At 39.9% G+C, this 22,773-nt stretch overlaps 1 protein-coding gene across 14 annotated transcripts in view; it reads right to left on the bottom strand.

The window, feature by feature from the left end:
* LRRC4C (leucine rich repeat containing 4C) overlaps window positions 1–22,773 on the bottom strand; it is a 1,238,963-nt gene that overhangs the window by 150,235 nt on the left and 1,065,955 nt on the right. For 4 of the 14 annotated variants that reach the window (XM_082343750.1, XM_082343752.1, XM_082343749.1 and 1 more), the window contains exon 1: window positions 14,362–22,133. The exons of the other annotated variants lie outside the window; for them this stretch is intronic. The gene's annotated coding sequence lies outside the window, so the exon portion shown is untranslated. Of the gene's footprint in view, window positions 1–14,361; window positions 22,134–22,773 lie in introns of those variants that run through there. 14 annotated transcript variants of the gene reach the window in all.

Below are 22,773 nucleotides of genomic sequence, written 5' to 3'. Positions count from 1 at the left end.
TTCCATTTGTTTTTTAAAAGGCTTTAGAGTGGGGGATAAGAAGCCACAACTGATATTAAAGTCACTTTATATTCTTTGAACAGAAGATATTGGGTCAAATATATTGTAGGCAATCAGGAGAATAATTCTCAGCTATTAAACCATGCCCTGAATCCATATTCTATTACCATGTATGCAGTTCTTTCTCTTTGTATCTTGAATCCTAGAGAAAGATAAATGGCACATGTCTCTAGAAGGCCCTTTAGAAGTCAGGTGGGAATACAGGACATGAAGATAAGGCTATGGGGAGCACATGCATGCATGCGTATGTGCGTATATGGGAACATAAGTGAGCGTTTGTGTCCATAGCTCCTGCAATGGCAGTGTGTTGTGCTTCCCTGCCCTTGCAGTGTTTGTCTCATAAGCAAAAGAAAGGGTGATAATGCTGAAGGAGTAAGGGAACTGATTTGGGGCATTGTCTCCTATCTGGCCCGATGCCCAGATGAGCTGAGAATAGCAATTTTGTTTGGTAGCTTCTTGGGAACAGCAGCAAAAACAGCATCTCAGAGCTATGTCCCCTTCTGCCTCTCCCACGTACCATCCTGGTGGGGAAGAGTAAAGAGTCTTAGGAGCCACGGAGGAAAGGGTCAAGTGTTCCCCTTCTATATATGGAGGACGACGTCTTCTGATGGTTACAACTGAGATGAGAAATACAAGGTACAGCCTCATGCAGCCAAGCATGTGATTATTAGTATCATTACATCTTAAGGAAGAGGGCCTGCAACCACTAATATCTGTAAGGGTATTGCAAGTGCAGTTGCCAGGAGACCATTGAGATATGAAATGTTTCTTCACTTTTCCCAACATATGACAAACAACAAGGCCTCCTAAAACACCTTTGTGGTTTATTTGCAGTGATCTCAAATGGCTATATTTAAAATAAATGGGGAAGGTAAAGCTTTACTTTTATATCCAGAGTTGTGGCTGGGCAGCTGCCCTGGGTTAAACTAGAGGCTGAAAAATACTATAATAGATTGACAAAATGGAGAACCCCTGGGAAAAAAAGAAGGGTTGGGGGGAGGCAGGACAAATGAAAAGCAAATGAAGTTAAAGGAAAGAGTTATAGTTTACAGGTTTTCGGCATTTTGATTTCTTTAAACTTAAAAAAAATTAACGTTTTTTGGTTTTGTTTTTAGTTAAGTAGTCTCCTGTGAAAGGCAGCACAGCAAAGTATAGAAACCGCAGGGTTGACCAGAAGTTCAAAGCAGAGCTCTGTCATTTATTAGCTCTGTGACTTGGGTAAGTCATTAAGTCTATCTAAACTTCCCTTTCTTCATACTAAAAAAAGTGCTTATTTGCTTGTGGATTTAATGTCATTACAAAGATAAAGCATTGGGAACAGTGCTTACACATAATAATCACTCAATGAATGTTACCTATTATTGATTTCTGGTATTACTATTATTATTATTATTATTGAAGTTTTGTAAGGGTACAATGAGGTAAAATATGTGACATAAACTACTACAGTTTCTACCATATAACAGGTGGTCAAAAATGGCAGTCTTGTTTTAACTTTCCAGGCACAACCTCCTCCACCAGTAGTTTTCTCTACAACACCTTTTATGAGAAGCATACGAACTTGGTTTGATTCTCGGTTCAGAGCATGTCATTGCATAAGTGTGAATATAGTATCTATACTGTGCACAATATAGTTACACAGTGAGAAGACTACAAAAGAGATCATTCCCAGTCCTTGAACCTTCTGAGCAGTTCTGTGCTTTGAATAGGTCTTCTTAACAAATATTTGTATCCAAAGCCCAGGTAATTATTTCCTCTACCTTGCCTATTAAGAAGCAAAGGATATCATGCCATATTACCTAGGTCACCATCCTTGGGTAGGCAGAATGAAGAGTTCAGGAATGGACGATGTGACTGCTGAGATATTTGCAGTGACAAATATGAAATCAAAGCTGGATAGAAGCACACCCATGGCTGGTGCTATTGACAGGAGCCTGGGTGTTTGAAGCGGTTTAAAAAGCTCTACCAATGAACTGAAGAGGATTCTTTTGTTTTTGCTTTTGTTTCCTCACTTCCAGAAAAGACAGTAAATTCCCTTTCAAAAGCAATGACTTGTTCCTAAGAGATGAGAGGAGCAATGCAAAAATAGCATGAATGCAGATGAAGTTGTTCCTCTGAAAAATTGATAGCTACAGTCAGATGATTTGCAGGAAGAACAAAACTCCTTAGATGGTTATTAAAACCCCATACCTATAAACAATGTAGCATTACAGAGAAGTAGAAACAAAATTAACCCTTGAAGCAAGTTACAGTGTGAAACACAGTAACTCATTGTTCTTGCTCTCCACCGTTAGACCTATGGTTATTTGTGATTATCTCTCCAGCACCAAATTCCTCTTGTCTCTCAACAGCCCCTGAATTCCATCTAGGGGTGCATCTGACCCTCAACTCCATTCCCTTGAAGGCAGTGATTGGTCCACGAGTGGGCATATGACCTAAGTTAATCCAGTCAGCTTAGATCTCAGGATGCTCTCTAGGAATGATGCGATAAAAGCGTGAATCTTTTTTTGGTGGATGGGTGAGGGAATACAAAACAATAGTCTGAGGATAAAATGGTCCATGTAAGAGGACTCAGCCAAGAGAATTAAAGAGAAAATACAGTAGGAATTCCCGTGACATTGTTAACATGTGGATCTAACCATTCCTGAACTCCATGTACTGCAAGACTTTTCAGTTGCATATGTCAGTAAATTCTCTGTTTTTGCTTAATCTAGTTAGATCTTTTTATCTTATTTCCAATCTAAGGCATCACGACTGATACAAGACCCAAGAGATCAGTTTCATAAGAAAACTCTAATATGGTCGAATGGAAATCATTGATTCAGAATGAATGCAACAAAAGTTTATTTCAGTGATCCTATCTATTCTGCTTTTCAAACTGTACAGTTATACCAAACATACCAGGAATTCACCATTTCACATTCAGAAATTTACCTTCCAATGCTATTTTTCCTTTTTCATTAAGCAACCTGCCCTTAATTATTTTTAATTTTGTTCTGCCTGAGGCACATGCCTAGTGATTATTCCATAATATTTTGGTATGAAAACACCTCTTACATTTTTACGAATAATAGCTTGAGTATTTTCTACATGCAAGCATTCTGCTAAAAGCTTTATATGCATTATTTCAATTATAACTCACCACAACTCTGTACTATATTTATTCTCATGCTGCACATGAGAATGTGAGGTTCAAAAGGGTAAGTAAATTGGCCGAAGCCACATATCTAAGCAGGACAGGGCTCAGGTTGACTTGGCTCCTATGTCTATGCTCTTAAATCATCAATCTTGTAGAATCATTGGGCATTCTAAATAAGAGACATGCACAGTGCCTGACATACAGTACTCAGCATTTGGCAGCTACTACCAATGGGGCTATGCTTTGGGAGATAAAATTTGATTCTAACATCTCTAGTATACGAATTTCCCCCAAATGCAAAGAGTTCCTCTGTATCTAATAATACAAAGGTCCCTGATGACTTATTTAGCCCTGAACTACCCATCATTTCTTTCAGGTGAGTATCTGGGCATATTTGCAGGGAAACCTAAAGACAACTTTGATGCCAGTCCTGTGGAAAAGAGAGGGGACCTCTGGGTGTCACAACCCACTGGCTCTCTCAAGCTATCTGTGATGCTCAAATGCCTTCATATTTCCTCTCTACAAACACCTAGGAGATGTATTGTGCCTCATCCTGGACCACACTGAAAGGCCCAGAGGCGCCTTACAATGAACAGTAGACAGAGAGCGATGAGACTGAAAGCTTTAATACAGACAGAGCCTCTGTCCCTTCTTGGCTGCAGCCAACAGCAGCAGCGTCGGACCTGAAGTGATGGCGCGGTGCCGGCAAAGCACTTTGGCACATGCCGGGATATGAAAGGCTCTAATGAGACCCATTTCACAATTCACAGGCCACATGCATTAAGCAGGCGAAGATTTCTTCCTAACATCCCCGCTATATATCCTATGGCCCAGGTCTGCGACGGGTCCCCCACCACGCACTAAACCAGATCTCTCACTGTCCCCTCACTCCTCTTTCTTTGGCAGTAAAAATAAGCTAAAGGAGGGGCGGCAGCTTCGTTTTGAAGAGACGGGAGGCATTTCCAACTGCAGAGCTCTCTCTCGGGGTCTACAGGAACCTTCCAGAGACCTGCAATGCATGCTAATCCTTCCCCCCCTGGTTAAGAGAGTGGGCTCCATCATAGTAAAGTCATTGTTCTTTCTAATTGTCAGAGACTGCTGCTCTGCACTTGCCTGCAGCGATCCAATTAACATATCACCACAACACCAACCATTATAGTATGTTTTGTGTCCTACCAACAAGGGAAAGCCCCAACCCTGCTTCCATCCACAGCTTCGTCTAATTAGGTCTTTAATAGGTAAACAGAAGGGGGAATACTGAAAATGGGAGAGAAGGCTATATGTCTGACTCACTTTCTGCCTAAAAGTGACTTCCTGGAGTTGGAATATTTTTGTTGTTAATGGGGAAAGAGTTGAGAAGTTGAGAACAAAAGAAAGGACAAAGGGAGGGGTAAAAAGGAGGGAGAGATAAGAACTAAGCACTCAGGGAGATAAGGAGGGATGGTGGGAGGATGAGGAGAAGGGAAGGAGAAGGGAATTGAAAAACATGTAACTTCTGCTGGAAACTATTGCCATGGCAACATTCAAACAATACAGAGAAAGCCTTCATGGTTCCATTCTTGCCTTCCTGAGAACCACTGTGTAGATGTTAACTCTTTTAGGATGGCTTCTGACTTTCTGCCTTTTCAGTTGGAAGAAATCACAGTTCCCTGGATTGCTCTCCATAATGCATTTGAATTCATTGACCACACCCATGCTCTGGTCCCTGCCTAGGAGGTTGATTCTCCCTAGAGAACCTAAGCTATCAGCCTTCTCTCTGCCCAGGTTAGAACAGCCAGTAGACAGGCTCAGTGCAGAGCAATCCCTCTCTCTCCCTCCCTCCCCTAAGGTTGTAAACATCAGCAGATTCTGAGATCTGGCTCACATTCAACTGTAAACCATTCAAGAGAGGCACAATTTTTACATTTTCCAAAGTCATGCACCCTAAAAAAAAAAAAAAAAAAAAGCATAGTTTAGTTACTGAACTTTCCAACATCATTATGAAGTCACTGGTTAAAGAAAACTGGGCTATTGTCCTGAAAATGAGTTCCTTAATACTATGTTTCTTAGGCTCAAAAAAAAAAAAAAAAAGTCAACTATATGGACAATACGATATCTATTAAAACATCACAAATAGATCAAACGACTTGTTCTAGGCAGGACCACATCTACAAAAACAGATGATTTTAATATTTAGGGGACAGTATTAGTCATTATAAGAAAAAAAGTGCTCTTTTTAAATCTGTGAAACCTACCCCCAAACCAGATACCTATCTTAGCAACAGATAAAAAAATATAATTGAATGCCTGAATTCTCCTATATTCCCTATATTGACTTGGTGAAAATTGATGGGATGAAACACATAGACTCCTCCCAAGAAAACAGTGTCTCAGCAGTTCACAGTTTGGCAGGAGCAAGTATGCACTTGCAATTATTTAGAAGAGCCAGTGCTGAGTTGGCTCGCTCATTTACTATTGCTATTATTAGAAATTACTATTACTATTATGAGAGATAATAATAGCAGTCTCTACACTGGAAAGAAATCATCTAAAACTAGAAGAAAAACATGAAAAATGGACTAAAAGAAAAACATATGTTCTAATTCAACATATTCAAGACATTTATATTCAAAGATTGAAGAATAAAATTAAACCGTAATTAAATGTGTCTTACCATTTAGCACTTTCATCTAATCCCAGTGTCTTCTGCTGTTTCTTATGAGAGAAAGGAGGAAGCATCCTTCCAAAGCATGAAGCCAGAGCATCTCCTGAGAATACATACCTGGCTCCATAAAACCAGGTGTTCGCATGTTGTGAAAAGTGACTGCAGCTCACCAAAGTTTTAATCCAGGCACTTTTACTAAGGAGAAGATCTTTTTCTATTCTACCATTGCATAAGCCCATATTTGGGCATGACTCAAAATTAAAAGTCACAGTGTCTTTCCAACAGTCATTTACGACAAAGAAGGCCCCCTCCTACAATTGTGCAGTTTGTGCAGATCCAAGGGGCACCTTCATTGTTGTGAACAATATTCTTCGCGAACAATGCCACTGAGGAGTATGCATTGCCAAACTTGCACTGAGCCTATTAGCACCTCTAAATTAGAGTATAATATTAGCACCAAACTATATTTGCAGAACTATTTAAAAAACTGGAAGCCTCAAAGACAGCTCTTATCAATATTTCAAAAAGCCAGTTAGAAATCGTGCATGTGCTCATACAATTGCATAAGATAGTGACAACATCTTCTGGCTCAATTTATATCAACTCAAGGTCACAGTGTTCAGTTAGCACATTTCAAGAACAATGATGGGCAAGAATATGTTTTCAATTAGGAAAAATGGAGGAGTGAGTTGCAATGTATTTACTGGGCAAAGTAGTTTTGAAACATGGGTCCCTAGAGTAAAAATAATAAAAGGTTGATCTTAGTGGGAAAAATATTGGGAAAATAACGGCCTACACCATAGGCTGAATTCACCCTAAAGATGTGTTAAATTAATCCACTCCTTTATTGGTTCTACCAAAATATATTGAAAACTACTGTGCACTAAATTAGCTAGATGTGGGAGATGACCAGACAGGTAAGATGAGGTCCCTATCTTAAAAGAAGTCACATTAGCAGGTTTCAGCCAAGTAAATATGAGTGACAAGAGCTATCACAGATCCATGAATAAAATGTTGGTGTAACAGAGACAGGAGGATTCAGTGGGCCTAGGAGACCTGGAAAAGATTTTCCCAGAGGAAGTAACTTGCTCTGAGATTTGACTTGTGATGAGTATATCTGAAGCAAGTAGAGTAGCTTTCACAAAGTTTGAGCCAAAAACTAGACTGGGATATCTCCAGAGAAATAAAACATTCAGTATGGCAGACAGACAAGAGAGGCATGAATAGGCTGGCCAGACTGTATTTATCAAGAGAAGAATCCAAATTTTATTCTATATTTATAGAATATAGAGAAGGGAATGTTTTCAGCTTTATTTCTTAGTACAGTCCTTCTGAAGGAAAAATTAATGATGGACCATACTGAAGAAAAGTTGGCATCAGAAAGACTAGTTAGAAAGATATCTAGGAGAGAAACAATGGACTCTGGACTGAGGGACAGAAAAGCTGGGTTTGACATGATGAGTAGATGGATGAGTGTTTGATTAGTGGTTGGATATGAGGGAGGTTAAAGAGATATTGATATCATTTGAAACTGAAAATATATAGGCTCCTGGAGGGAAAATAATCAGTTACAGTTAGTGTACTAGGTTTGTAAGGCCTACAGGAGACCAGGTAAGAAAGTGGCATCTTGCTGGCCCTGGAGATTTAGGAATCATCAGCTTACACAAGGTGGCTGAGGCCAAGGATTTGAGCATCATGTCTCAAAACAAGCCCAGCAGACATCTCTCAGGGATGCAAAGAGATTGGGAATAGAACTGATTCAAAAGGGAAGCCCTCAACCTTTTAGGAGAGAGCAGGGGGACAAGACAAGGATGACATGAAATGAATAAAGGAAGTGATAGCAAACGGCACCTCAAACCCCTAGAAGAGTTTCAGAAAGCCAGTGGCATCAACGGTATGAAGTGCTACAGAGATCAAACGTCGCAAGGACTGAGATCAGGTGCGGGGGGTGGGGGTGATGCAGACAATTAGGAGCCCACCGGATTTGCAGGATATTGTAACAAAACTCCAAACTTATTACTAGCACTGACCTTATTTCTCAGACAATCATGAATTTCCAGATGATCTCATAGCATTTCACAAAGCTTTTCTGTCCAGTAGTTGTGTTGACTGAGTTAGGACAATTTTTCCCAAGTCTTTCTTATAAGTTGTCTCTTCCTCATGTAGGGGAACACTTGGATATTAGAAAAGACTGACCAAAAGATGCAAGGCATTTGTGATCTGATATGTGACTACAACCTCTGTTTCAGGATAATGGGAAAGGGAAACTACAGACATCTCAATCCCAATTGGATTATTCAGATTGAGTACCAGGTTAGAGGACAGTGAGTTGCCATGTTTACTTGTTACGAGGCAACACGTTTGCACTTACTGATTCTGACCTTGTTTCTAAAGTCCTAAGAGATGTAGCTTCTACTTCCAGCTCTATCACTTAGTTGTTGGATAACCTTAGACCAATTACTTAACCTCTTTGTGTTTCAGTTTCCTAAGTGAGAATTTAGGAGAAAAATATGTTATATTTTCACCATAGTACCTGGTGCATATCAAACGCTCAATAACTGGTAGTTACTATTGTTATTATGAAATTATACCCATAATCCCCATTAGTGTTGAAAGCATACATAAGCATAAAAAGCTGCCATCAGCTTATGCCAAAGATGAAATAAAAGTTTGTTAGTCTTACATAAGCTGTTCATCATTTTTAAACTTCATTATAAATCTGACTGACATTGGAAAACATTATCAAAAATAATATTACCCACTTTGATAGCAAAGTTGGCAAAAGATCTTCATTCACATATTCAGTAAATGTAAAGCAAAACACTCACAGACTTTCAGTTAAATGTTCCCATTTCTGTGGGAAATAACCAGATTTCAATGAGAAGAAAGAAAGTGAGCTAGCATTTATTGTATACTAATCATGTGCCAAACACTTAGACATCTTAATTAATGCTCCTAAAAATAACTGCATGAAAAAAATGATGTCCATTTTTATAGTTGAAGAAAATTGAGACATAGCAAGGTCAATTTGCCTCCTTAGGATCCCCCAGCTAACAAGTAGTGAAAAAACTTTGAGATCCAATGTTTGCCTATTCCATATTGTATTACATTTCCCCTACACACCCTCTAGATACTTTCCTCACATTTTTACCCTACATATCTGCCATTGTGACACGGATTCTGCCTTTCTCACCCAATTCTATGCTGTTCTTCTCCATATTTTGACAACTAACGCTAGTAACCTGGGATCAGAGATTTTATATTTTCAATTCCTAGGAATCTTAAATTCCTAGGTAGTGGATTATGAATTGAAAATCCTGAAATCTTAGTGCTTGAAAGAATCTTAGTTTTTAACCTTTATTTAACAGGAAAGAATATAAGACCAACCTGAGAGAGATGAGGTGACTTGTATCAATTGTTACAGTTCATTACTGACAGCACCAAGATTAAGAAAAATACACGGCATCACCTCGCTTTCAGACCTCAGCTTTCCCAGCAGAAGGAAACCACTCAGAGGTGCTTAAAATCTGTGTGTGTGTGTGTGTGTGTGTGTGTGTGTGTGTGTGTGTGTACAGATATGACATCACACACACACACACACACACACACACACAGAGTCAGTATACTCATTGGTATTTCTCATTAAACTTCCATAGGTTCCTAAAAGCCAGGCTTCTTGTGTGTATGTATACACATGCATTTGAGTTCTTTGGAAGTGATGCCTCTTAAGTTCAATCAGTCCTTCAAGGAATATTTATTGCAGGCATACCATTTGTCAGACACTCTTCTGAGGTGCTAAGGACATGCCAAAGAACAAATAAAATCCTTGCCCTCAGAGAGTGTCAACAAGCACACTGTCCCAGCCACAAGATCCGCCCAATAAAGTTTCAACTGTCAAATTTACATTTCTCCAGAGAAATCATTTTGAAGAAACATGCAACAGACTCTTGATCCTTTTGGAGAAACTTTTAAGATGCTGTTTATAAATCATTATTTTTATGCCTATATTATAAAATACTTGATGAAAGTTTACATAGACACAGAGTACATTTTCTACAATTCATAAAGTATATTGTAATCTTTCTTACAGGAATGGCATTCACTAAAGCACTTCCAAATATGTTTTAAAATTGTAGGACCTTACCAAAAATGGTCATATCTATTTGTGTTACTCCAACCTTGTCTATAAATTTCTCATTTTTTAACCTATACCAACATGAATTTATATGAAGAGCTTCTCTCAAACAAGACCATATCTGTTTTTTGCAAACTGTGCATTACCTAAACTAAAATCAAAGATGCTCAATTTAAAGGTGCATTTATTGAACACCTGCTGTGCATGACATATGCAATCTGATTTCATCCTCACAGCGGTCAGCTCCATGTGGCTGTTGTTATCTCTATTTTACAGACAAGCAAACAGGCTCAGAGAGGTTAACGGCTTATGTAACACACATGTCCCAGTGGAAAGCTGAGTATTCAGATTCACTTAGGATGTCAGAGTTCAAGTTTATTGAAATTCTTAGTCACCTTTTAGAAACACACCAAAAAGTAAAATTAATAAAATGGTAAGAACCTTCATAGATGATTTCCATTTCTTCTTAAGATCAGTGAAAATGGGTAACTTAAGGATGCTTTTCCAAAGTTAACACAGAATTCAAACCGTTTTCCTAATTGAAAAGAAGCAGTATAAACATCCAATGGGCAACTCCTCAGCCTGACTGTCCTGTTATCCACAGCTGTGACATCAAGAATAGCAATAATTAAAACAGTAGGATTCTTTTTTCCTCAAAGGGAGAACAGGTTTCCAGAAGCATATTGAGGAAACAGATAGAACCCAGGGCTGCTGATGTAGAAAATGAAATTATGAGAAATGACCACGACTGGCGGCCTCGGAAAACCACTGGCAAGTTGGTGTTGGAAGATTTGCACATGCAAACAATAAGACACATATGTCTACATGAAACTTGATTCCATACACTATACTGGGCCTTTATCCTTTCACAAAATGAAGATGTATAACTAACATAGGATTCATGATAACTAGGAAGACTGTGAATCCAAATCATGGACTTGGGGACTTTAATATTAGTAATGGAATTTTACACCATCTAATTTAATTATATAATTGCCTAGAAATCTGCCTTTATTTTGTGCATTCCACATCCAATGTAATATGTAGCCAAAAGTATACAGTTAATATACAACTGCTATCTTCTGTAACTTTTAGACAAAAAGAACACACAACACAAGAATAGCTTTATTTTCCCCTAAAGTCTCATTTAAATATGACTTTTGCTGAGATTTATTTTTCTATACTTTAAGGAGAAAATCTTGATTTTCAATTTCCAGCTAGAGGCAGAATTTCATATCTAAAATGATATATTGCAATGAATCTCTCCTGATAAGACCTCAAAAGAAGAATCTGGCAACTACTGTAAGGTCAGTTGCACATTCCCCGGTTCTTAAGTGTAGCCACTAGAATTTGTAAAGTATGTGGCCAGCTTGTGTTCATTCCCAGGAAGTTAATTCAAATTAATCCAAGAATGACCATAACAAACAGCTCTCCTTAGAGGGTCTATTATGCTGGGGCTTTGCATATCATTACTTTTAATTCACAAGACAATTCTAATTGGTTGAATTCCAATTTGTTGATATTATTCCCATCCCACAGATAAGAATATTGAAGGCCAGGGAAATTAAAGGTATTGCCCAAAGTGCATAGCTTTTAAATTAGAGGAGGAAAATATTCGAAAAGGTAACTTCAAAACTTGCAAAATTCAGCAGCTTTCTGGGCCTGTGGTCCTCAACAAATTCCAGTATACAGCTACTTGCTCACAAATGTCAATCAGTGGGTACCAACTTCTGTCCTGAAAGAAGCTCATGGGCTAAGTTTCTAGATCTACCATGGCCATAATTCTTTCATCAGTCCACCAGCAAGTTGCCTAAAATGCTGAGCCAACTCTGACTGACAAACCAAAGGAGCTAAACCCCGGTCTGGGCAACGTGTCCTGAAATGCAGTACTGGTGAAGTGATTCACCAGCGTGAAAAAGGATGACATCCTTAGATGCTCCATCATCTCCAGATTTGAAGAACAGGTTTAAGTGGAGGTGGGTGGGAGGACATATTTCAGCCCACAATTTTAAACACATTCATATTTTCTCTTCTCTCCCTACCCCCCATCCCCTTATCTCTCTTTCTCAGTAAAGTTTGCATGTGGGTGTAAATGTGGAGAATACTGAGAGGGGGTGACAATGTGAAGGAGAGGAATGCACATTGAGGTTCAATCAGAGTAGCAATGAAGAAATTGTTGATGTCAAAAAAAAAAAAAAAAAAAAAGAAAGAGGAAGAAAGAAAGAAAGGGAGGAAAAACCCCTCTCCTGATTGGCAGAGCCAAGCTGATTGCAAAGCTGGGTTTCCCACGTGAAGCCCAGAGCTGAACTACGCAGTAAAAACCCTCAAAGTACATTTTTTTTTCTTTATTCTCTTTTGTCAGTTGTGCTAAATTGCAACTGAGCAGGAACTTAACATAACTTGAGTCAGTCTTTGACCACAACTGATGACTTAACTGTGGTCATGTAAAAACAAAACAAACATGCAAAATATCTGCAAGGAATTATAAGGTATGCAGAAACCTATAGGGAGCTTGGGGCAGGGGTGGGAAACACAACCCTGCATGATCTTATTTTCATAGGTCAGTAAATTTATTGCCTGATCTGTGTCCCAACAGGAAACATGTGCCCAGAAAAATAAATTAGAGAAGTGCTCAGCTGTAGGCTAGTTTAGTTAAGGGGTAATGAAAAGGATAAGAATAGATGATGTGAGTGAAAGAACAGACTCAGATGCTTTTAGCAGGGAGTTTCTGGTTTCTATTATCATTCTCTCATATAAATCTAACTCCAGGGTTCTTTAATGACTCTCCAGGGACCACCATTCACTGGATTAAATGAGCCCAATACCAAGAAGGGACCCAGGAGACTGTTGCCTTTCATCTCCTTTGGGATATGCCAGCGTTGTGCATCATTTTTTTTTTTTTTTTCCAAATAGTATTGAAGTTAGGGTTATCTGAGCTCTTCTATTAACTAAAAAAAAAAGACTAAGAAAAGATATGAATGCTGGAGGTGGGCTACCCATGAGGTCCAGAATGTCAGGAGTTTATTGCAAGCTCTCAGAATAAGTACCTTCCTTGACCCTTCTAGATAAAAATGGCAGCTGTGGGGAAAGAAGTAATCCTTCCACGTACGGCTGTTTCCCGTCCAGTTTGGATCCCAAACTGACTTTTGTCAGCTCTTCAGTGGCTTGTGTGAGTCACTTGTCTCATATGCTTTGGCCATTAACCAAAGAGTTATGACTTCTCCAGGCCTCAGTTTCCTTTTTTATTGGCATGAGATCTCTGGGGAATCTTCTGGCTCTAAAGTTATATGAGTCTATGATTCTGATAGAAGGCCCTGGAGAGAAATAACAGAAGACTGAGAGGCAGAGCTCTGTTCAAACACAAAACTAAAGAAAAGCCAGCTCCATGATCCTGGCAGCGATGGGGGAAGAGATTCAAAGAGGGGCGATGATCTTATAGGCCCTCAGGCTCTCTAAGCATTTTCAACTTTTTAAAAAATTTTTCTTTAGTGGCTTCTTTCCCCCAAGACAAAGCTGGCATAGGAGAAGCAGTGAGGCTCAACCCACAGACCTTTATCTAAGTTACCACAGGACACTAGATTTCTGCCTTTTTTTTAAAGAGCTCTGAACTGTTATTGCGGGGAAAACTGAAGGCAACTGGCAAAACTGAAGGCGACTAACTGCCCAGGGCACCTACATGGACAGCCTCTCTGTTACCCAGGGAAGTGGTTAGAAGGGGGTGGGGTTGAAGAGCCGTGGGTCCTCCTCTCATTCTTAGCACTGGTGAGAATCTAGGTAACCTAATCTCAAGACCACCACTTTCCAGACTCTGTGTGCAAGAGAGATGGGGGATAGTGCATCCACAGCTCTCCACCACTTCCTCCCCCGTCCCACTCTCCCTCCCTCCACCCACTCGCCGGCCAGAAGCCATCCTTCATCTGGTTGGTTTATTATCATATTTTCGTGTTAATGCATTTCTGTTGATCTGCGATGTCAGGTTGGATAATGAAATTGAAATTGGGTCCCTTCGACTTCCAATGGCTAAACATTTGTGAACCTAACTCCGGGGCTGCCATGCAACTTAAACACATTCTAGAGTGTTGATCACACAGCACGAGGCACCCCACACTGCAGCGGCTTTCTTGGGGAAATTTTTTTCTCCGGATGGACATTTGCAAAGGCATTTGCCCGGGATGCAGACAACCTGCATCATTATAGCAAAGCGGCTTATCAGTGAGCACGGCCTGATGGAGCAAATGCGTGGGCCACCTTCTCCCTGTTTCCTGGTCCCCACAGCCAGGTCTTTAAAAACCAACTCCGGGGGTAAAGGGATAAAGGGACCAGGAATGCTAAATTGATGGACATTTTCTTCACCAATAAATAGGAAAAAAAAGGATCACTCACTGTATTTCAGACTGATCACAGCAACATCCAGATGGAAATCCAGGTGGTTAAGAACAAGCGGAAAAATGCATGATCTTGACCCCAGAAAGAAAAAAAAAGGGGGGGGGGGAGGAGGTTGATGAAGAAAAATCCAACTGCAATTATCCATCAATTTTACTCAACATAGGCACAAATCCAACTGTGCTCTGCTGGCTTCTCTTCCCCAATCAATGCCTCATTCTGCCGCGGTCAACTTTTCTTCTCCGAAATTTCTTTGCAGATGTATTATTAATTCCCTCTCCTCTTGTGGGAAATTCAAAAAGAAAAGAAAACACCACCATATCAAGTCTTTACTTTCCTAAAAAAAGCCCCAAACTTTTCATTCCAAAAATATCTCCTTGGCTTACTTTCTCCTTTACAGAAAAAAATGAACATACTTTTCCTTTGTGGATCCTCGTTTCTCCATTTCCAATCATCCTTTTGGGGAGGGGGAGGGCAGCTGTTTTATGATTATTTATTTGTCAGAACACACCAACCCCCGCGGGTCTGACACTGGTTTATTTCATTTTCCAATGCTCCCTGTGTGCACATATACACATTTGTGTTAAGATCCAGGTGTCACAAGAAAAAGCTTCGTTCTTCCTTCTCTCTTGCACAATCAGTTTATCCACTGCGTTCGGTTCCACGAGAGAGCTGCGTCCCGCATCGTTCATTTTCGCAACGCACCCAACAGCCACCGCCACCAAAAAAAAAAAAAAAAAAAAGAAAAAAAGAAAAAGTATCCTTTTACATCGCCGATTCCTCTCCCCAGCCCCGACCTCGAAGAATTTGGGGATCAACTCCCCCCAATCGCCGCCCTTCCGGCCGACCCCTTCTCCAAAGATCTGATTAGATTTCTCATCACAACCCAGTGCGCAATTGGATTTTTGATTTCAGCCACCCGGCCAGCCACCTTCCCCTCTCCCTCCAAACTCTCTGTTATATCCTGTCTCCTTCCCTCCACCGCCTCTGCAATTTCATAATCTCACGTTAAATGGAGTGCGGGGGGGCGGGGACGGGGGCGGGGGCGGAGGTAGTGAAGGAAAATTTCAAGGCTCCGTCAGCTGTCAAGAAGAAATCCATTCCTCCCCCCGCTACTTCTTTTTTTCTTTAAGGCTCGGGGTGGCTTGCGCTTCCTCTGTCCCCGCCCCCACCCCTAGCACCCGGTCCAGATCCTCCAGGTGTAGCAGAACTCCAGGAGCAGGGCCGGGATCACGGGGGAGACGCGTGACGCCGTCCCTCGCTGGCGGCCCCTGCCAGCCACCGGGTCCCCTTCTCCTCCATCAGCGGGCAGCGGATCCTGGGGGCGCCGCGATGAAAGAAGTTCAAATTGGGCTTTTATTTCAAATGGGGAGGGTGAAGTGAGGGGCTCGACGGGGTGTTTTGTTAGGCAAATAAAAAAATAATAATAAGGAAAGAAGATACAAAATAGAACATGGAACGAAGGAGGTAAAAAAAAAAAAAAAAAAAATCCCTAGTCGCTGGCTCCTCTCATCCTTCTCGAATGAAACTGCAGCTTTGATCTCATTTCCAGCTGCGTCGGGTACATTCTGGAGCCACAAGTTGGTCTCTCTTCGCGCAGACCTTCCCGACGCCGGCTAGTCCTCCGCGAGGAGACGCGTTCCCGGGAGCGCAGCTGCTCCGCGCCGTCTTTAGCGCCATCGCCCCGGCTCGCGGCTCCCAGCGCGGCAGAAAGCCCGGTCCCCTTCCATCCACTTCGGCTGGAACTCTCTCTTCCTCCCCAGCCCGCTCCTCTCTCCCTTCCTTTCCACCCAAAGAATAAATGCGCTCCCAGTGCCGGCGGCAGTTCCTTTCTCTCGGCCAATGCCACGTCCTGACGGTTTGGGTCCTAGCTCCCCAAATCTCCTCTCGGACTGCGGTCCCCTTCCCTCTTCTGCCCCTCTTTCTTTCCCTTTTTCCTTTCCCTTTTTCTGCTTGTGATCAGTAAAATACAATTACCCAATTACCTCCCATCATCTTAGCACTGATTGGTCAATTGCATTAACACTTGAAGTCGGGGTGGAGGGGATTGGAGCCCCTGCGGTGTGGCACTGCTGCCACCTGGAGGGCAGAGCTAGAACAGCTGTGTTTCAAAGCCACCCCATACTCAGAGGTTAGTAACGCGCAAAGAAACTCTGTGGTCGTGTGGAAGAAGTCATTTTTTGTTTTGTTTTGTTTCTCAAAGCCTGGCTGTGTTCATCCTGAAAGCCGGGAGTTGGAGCTACAAAGGGGAAGACATAGAAATCGAATCACCACTAGGATTCAAAAATGTCAAACACACAAAGCTGTTGCTTTCAGATAGCTGGACAAGAGCCTCTTCCCTGCCTAGGCAAGCAGGCTGGTCACAAGGTAAGGATTAACACAGTACCACTACCTAGGATAGACTAATCAGAAGAAATCTAGGAGGAGCTGAAATACTGCCAGGGAGGGAGCCTTGGTCCAGCAGGATAATCTCACCAGGAGGAAACACTGTAAAGGTGAAATAGGAGCCTTCAGCCTATGCAGTGTTGCAGTAAATTGGCCTGTTCAGTTTGCACAAGACATCCAGGACAGTTTGACAACTCAATTCCAACATCCCTTGCTCCTAGTTGTGGGCTTTTCCACCAACTCACGTTGGGGGCGGGGGCAGGGGCGGGCGGCATATTTCAACTTCACTGGGTCTTAGAAAGATGGAAGGGCCTGCATAATAATATTATTAATAACATATTTATGTTGGTTTCTTTCTCCACTATACAATTGTCAGAGGCCCTTTCTCTAAGCTGTACTTACTCATTTTATACCATTCAGGTATGTGACCTTGAGACATGAAATGGATAAAATGAGGAATGATAATTCAAACAATAAAACATTATATATTTGGGGGAGGAAGGCAAATAAATATTTATCTGTTTCAAGTTGCATAATCGATCTCTATGCTGATTTACTACACTTTTGAGAGATCAGAATATGTACTTGGTTTGAAAATAGTTTTAAATAGGCTGTATGCTACTCTATTAAAGCACATTATATACTTGAGATTTGAGTCTTTATGTTACAAATCATAATGAGAAGTGACATTCAACAAAAGGGAGAAAATTTTTACTGAGGGAACATTAGAGGCATATCCAAGTTCACACCAAATGTTCTTTTAGTTTTTTCCTGTTCCCTTTATAGTACATGGGTATTTCCTCATTTAAAGTTAAAAAATGAAAGGAACTACATCTATATATTTCTTTGGATACTAAGCACATACTCTAATATGTATTTCAGATGTCAGCACCTGCAAGAGAAAAGGCCTTTCTTTACACATGGATTGTGATTTATTTAATTTCTCTGTCTTTTGGAGAACTTTGATGTAGTTATTGATTGCATCAAAATGTGAATTTGTTGAGGGGTAATGGCATTGCTTCTGTTTTTAGAAGAATGCTGTATTGATTAATTCAAAGCACTAGTGGGCAGGTGACTATAAGTTTAATTTGTCTTTTGAAGCTCTTACCCTTATATGCCAATTGCAGTTTATCAACTAACAAACCATTAAAAAGGGCTTTCACTAGCTGCTCTAGATAACGCCAAAGGAATCTACCTTCTGGTTCTGAAGTAAGCTAGAAGCCATTTGAAATGAAAATTTTCTTTTTAGGGACTTTGATAGCAAGGGCAAGGCCAGTGATTGTTTTTCAAAGCTGATTATTAGCTACCTACCAGACATCTTTAAAGCCTTTCAGAATGAATTAATCTATCAAACAAAGCAACAGTGAAGTATCAGTGCTATTTAACCAAAAAGAAAAAGGAAAGTCTTCCCTTTCCTGTTTACCTACCCATTCAGCAGCTGGGATTTCTTTTCCCACACCAGTTGCCCAATCACACTGTATGACCTTGAATTAGCCATTTGGCTTTCATTGTTTGATTCAGACTCAACCTGTGTTTTGGGGGCATCCCTATGGCATGGTTGTCTTTTGCTGACTTCTCATATACATCACCTTATTTAAAACTCAAAACAACCCCCTGAGAGATTTTTAAAGATGGGGAAAGTGATGCTAAAGCCACATATTTGGTAAATATGTCTTATTAAGACATAGACAAATCTTGAACCTAGATCTACTCAATTCCAATTCTTCCAGTTTTGCTACAGTTTCTGGGTTTAGGAAGCATGGGGAATACATCTAAGACAGTCAGAGACGTGCAGACTGTCATAGCATAGTCATGATCAGCCCTGAATCCCAGAGATGAATTTGTAACCCTACGGGTGAAATGAAATTGACACATTTGTCACTGAATGATCTTACTCAAAGAGAATTGAAATAAGTAGTCAACAAGCTAACTGTCATACAAATGTACACGCAAACGAAATTGTTAAATAATGACATAAATATAGATACTTATTCAGTAGGAGTGTCAGGTGCTGTCAACAATGACAGCATATGTGTTTAAGTAAAATTCTTTGCAAAAGTTCTTTTAGAGGAAATAATTGCCCAAAGACTAATGGATTGTTCATGTTGTCACACTTCCAATTAGCCCATTTGGTTACCCAAAGCATGGGCAGGACGGATGCCATTAAAATGAGATGACTTGGGAGAAGAAGGGCACAGTGCTAAGGTCGCAGGTTTGTTCTATGGACATTGAGAATTCTATGTTTGTGATCCTCTCCTGATTTGTAGGCATTTGGGTGGGGAAACAAAATTATGTTATTTCACTGTGTGCTGATGACTCTACCTGGTATAATCTTTAGCAAACAGCAGAGGACAGAATCTTGTAATCAGAAGTACAAAATATCAAACAGACGAGCTCCGTAACTTTGCTTTGCAAATAGAGAAAATTTGGATGCAGCTATTGCGTTTATTAATTTGATTTAACAGGCTGTAGGCTAGTCTATTCAAGCACAACACATACTTAAGATTTGAGTGTTTACATTACCAATTCTGGGAATAGACATTCCCTTTTCACTTCCAGCACTATTAAAAGGCACCAGGATGTCCTGTGGGATAATCGTATCAAGCTTGCCTCTAAAGTCAAGCATAATGAATGATGGCATGTGAATTAACTTCATTAGACCAACTTCTTTTGAAGACTACTTTAATGATCAAATGCCATATTTAGTAGGAACTTACTACATCTGTTATGTTAGACAATATTCCAAGAATGTTGTATTTCAGAATTAGAAGATATCCTAATAGTCATCTATTCTTTGTTCCTTGAAATATAGATGAAGACACCAAAAGAGAAGATTTGCAAATTTATGGTTTTTTAAAGTATCTCCTCTACTACCCCTCCACCCAGTTCCCACCCTATATAGTCTTACTTTACTGTGCCCTCATGCTTTCAAAATTTTTAAATAATAACTAGCACTTAATGATAGCTTATGAGTGCCAAGTACAGCTCTAAGTATGTGGTAGATGTCAGTGCAGACAATCCTCCCAACAATTTAATGAAGTAGGTACAATTATCATCCCATTTTATAGATTATGCAAATGGAATTGTGGTTAAGTAAGGGCACCCAGCTAGGAAGTGACAGAAGCAAGATTTTCAACGCAGGTTATTTTGCTTCAGAGATCATGGTTTTAATGAATATTTCCTATTATTACTTATTTCATTGAATGCAAATCATTTGTTCATGTCTACATTCCCACCAAACCATGGTCGATTTCATGAGAGCATTTTTTTTGTATTTCTAATACTGTGCACATAGTTGAATGAATGAATGTCTAAAATTAAGATATTAGGAAATGTCTACATTTTTGTTTCTTAGTGACTATTCTTTTTACTGTGGTACATAAAATGTTAGAAATAGGAGACACTTAGTGCAATTATTAAATAGAAAAACTAAGAAAGCATGCCACCGAATAAAATAATTTAATTGGAGATTTATAACTTCTATATCACTTAGCTATTGCTGCATGATAAACCATTCCAAAATTGGTAGCTGAAAACACTAATTATTAATTGTTTCTCATGAATCTACAGGTCAGTCAGGGATTGGTTAAGTGGCTCTTCTGATCTTGGCTGTGTTCACTGATAGCTGATCTAGAATGGTCTCAGCTACAGTCACTGGGACAACTCAACTTCAGTCTATGTGTATCTTCCTTCGTCAACTTAACCCAAGCAAATTTCTTGGCAAAAGCAGAAGTACAAGGGAGCAAGCAGAATGCACTTTTTCAAGTTTCTGTATGAATCAAATCTGCTGACTTCCCACTGGCTACAGTAAATCACTTGGTACCCATCATCAAGGAATGGAGCAGATCATGCCACCTACAGTGGGAGGCAGCTGTAAAGTTACATGACAAAAGAGTGAAGAATCAGAGTCATCATCACAATCAACCACAAACTTCTGTCCTTTACAAATAGCAAATTTCCTTACTGATTACTGGGGTTTGCAGGAAAGAAATTCTCTGCATTCAGTCAGTCACTTGTTTATTTTGAGAGATGAGTACTAACCTCCCATTATGTGCCAGGTATTATGGAAGTTATCACTGCCTCCTCTGACGGCCTTCACTTTCCTGATCACATCTGTTGATGCTAATTCAGGAATGGCTCATACATCTGCCTTGTTCTCTCACTGTATTACTTTACTAAGACCATTCTCAAGTTCCTCTGCGGTCTCTTTGCACTAGCCTTTCTTCTTATCCATTCCATCCCCTCCCTAGTACCCATTAGCTTCTGAAAAAGAAAAAAAAAAAAAAAAAAACTAATGAGAAAGTTTAAAGGAAGAAATAATAAAGGAAAAATATGTATAATAACAAAAAACACAATACTGGGAAAACTTTTTGCAATGCATAGAACAAAGGATTCATATTCTAAATCATAAATAGTTCTTAGGAATAGCTTTTAGGAATAAATGAGAAAACCACAGATGTCCTTCCAGATAAGTGGTAAAAAATGCATTACTAATCAATTTACAGAAGTACTGGAATTGAACGCTTATTGGTACCCATATTACTTAGCACAGTGCCTGGTCCTTTGGCATCCAAATACATTTTGATTAAATGGATGAATAAATAGTTTACTTGGTGGTGGCAGGAAAGTGGGTAGGTAATAAGTATGCTAATTACAAGCAATGGTGATATAAGATCTGGTCAGAATTTTACCAGAAATAAGTGTAAAGAGCTGAGGCAGCAGAGGAGGCAGTACCCACCTCTCCATAAGGGCAGTCCCAGAGGACTTCACATAAGAAAACTACATGTGTTCAAAGCTTCATGAATGAGTGCAGAACTGCCTGTTTTGTAGCCAGAGGACAGAGAATGAGGTTCATTCTAAGAAAAATGGCCCAAAGATTGGCAGGGCTCAAGCTTAGCTAAATGATATACTCAGTTATGGAGGGGTGATCAGACTATTAGATGCCATGTAGAGATCAAGAGAGTTGAGATTTTAAAGGTAGTTTTAGAATGTTCTTTCTAGGAGTGTATCAAGATGTCTGAGAAGGAAGGGCATGAGTGAAGGGGGAATATCTTGAGGGAGAATACTTCCTTTCTCATACCACCCTAGGCAACATGACACATTCTAGGACTAACTTAAAGTAAAAAGAAGAAAGCTTAAATAAACAACTGTATGACAATTTGGCAACCAATTCTAAATCAATTTAGACCAAATTACATTTTAGAAATCTTGTCTTTTAAATTTTATATTGGGGTGTATTTGATTTACATTGTTGTGTTAGTTTCAGGTGTACAGGAAAGTGATTCAGTTATACATGTACATATATCTATTTTTTTCAGACTCTTTTCCCATATATAGGTTATTACAGAATACTGAGTAGAGTTCCCTGTGCTATACAGTAGGTCCTTGTTGATTATCTATCTATTTTATATATAGTAGTGTGTATATGTTAATCCCAAACGTCTAATTTATCCCTCCCCCTGTCACATTTCCCCTCTAGTAACTGTAAGTTTATTTTCTAAGTCTCTGAGTCTGTTTCTGTTATGTAAATAAGTTCATTTGTATCATATTTTTAGATTTTACATATAGGTGATATATGATATTTGTCTTTGTCTGACTTACATCACTTAGTATGATAATTTCTAGGTCCATCCATGTTGCTGCAAATGGCATTATCTTTTTAAATGGTGACCCAAGCTCTTGTAGAACACAATCTCCTATATCAAATGTTTCTAAGAAAGGTGGTATTTGTGCAGAGAAACTGCATTCTGGCATCTTTGTACTGTCTAAATTAGGAGTCTTTGCACTGAGGAGAAAATTGCCCATAAAGGTATCTTTAAAACTCCACCAGGAGAGGGGACCTTCAACATGGTGGAGGAGTAAGATGTGGAGATCACCTTCCTCCCCACAAATACATCAGAAATACATCTACATGTGGAACAGCTCATACAGAACACCTACTGAACGCTGGCAGAAGACCTCAGACTTCCCAGAAGGCAAGAAACCCACCATGTACCTGGGTAGGGCAAAAGAAAAAAGAAAAAACAG

Source organism: Balaenoptera borealis (genome assembly GCF_965194805.1).
Source record: "Balaenoptera borealis genome assembly, chromosome: 11".
NCBI lineage: Eukaryota > Metazoa > Chordata > Mammalia > Artiodactyla > Balaenopteridae > Balaenoptera > Balaenoptera borealis.
Note: the sequence above shows the minus strand (reverse complement) of the source record. Positions and strands in the feature narration are given on the sequence as shown.